The sequence below is a fragment of the Coregonus clupeaformis genome, chromosome 20 (genome assembly GCF_020615455.1).
Source record: "Coregonus clupeaformis isolate EN_2021a chromosome 20, ASM2061545v1, whole genome shotgun sequence".
Lineage (NCBI taxonomy): Eukaryota > Metazoa > Chordata > Actinopteri > Salmoniformes > Salmonidae > Coregonus > Coregonus clupeaformis.
Window position 1 is genome coordinate 62,604,009 of NC_059211.1, and position 673 is coordinate 62,604,681.

The following is a 673-nucleotide window of genomic DNA, read 5'->3' on the forward strand; positions in this document are numbered from 1 at the left end:
CAGTGCTTCATGCAAACGCTAAAGAGAGATTTTTCAGAGAAATGTTGCATTGAACTGAAAATGCACACACACACGTATGCCAACATGTCCACTTGTTTCTCACCGATGTACATGAGTATCTAGATTACCAATGGATGGATTAGTCTACTTTTGTTCAAAGCTCGTACATCAACAAACAGAGTTTAGCAATACATCCGTCTACCCTCTCTCACTCTTTCGCTCACTCTCTCTCTCTCTTTCTATCTCTCTTTCACTCACACAAATTCTCCAACCCCCTCCACTCTCCCCATTCTCTATTATTTTCATTCTCCCCATTCACTCAAGCTTTCACTCTTTCATTTTTCCCTCTCTCTCTCTCTCTCTCTCTCTCTCTCTCTCTCTCTCTCTCTCTCTCTCTCTCTCTCTCTCTCTGTCTCTCTCTCTCTCTCTCTCTCTGTCTCTGTCTCTGTCTCTGTCTCTGTCTCTCTCTCTCTCTCTCTCTCTCTCTCTCTGTCTCTCTCTCTGTCTCTCTCTCTCTCTCTCTCTCTCTCTCTCTCTCTCTCTCTCTCTCTCTCTCTCTCTCTCTCTCTCTCTCTCTCTCTCTCTCTCTCTCTCTCTGTCTCTCTGTCTCTGTCTCTGTCTCTGTCTCTCTCTCTCACTGAGCTTTTCAGTGACCAAGACTGGACTCATGCCC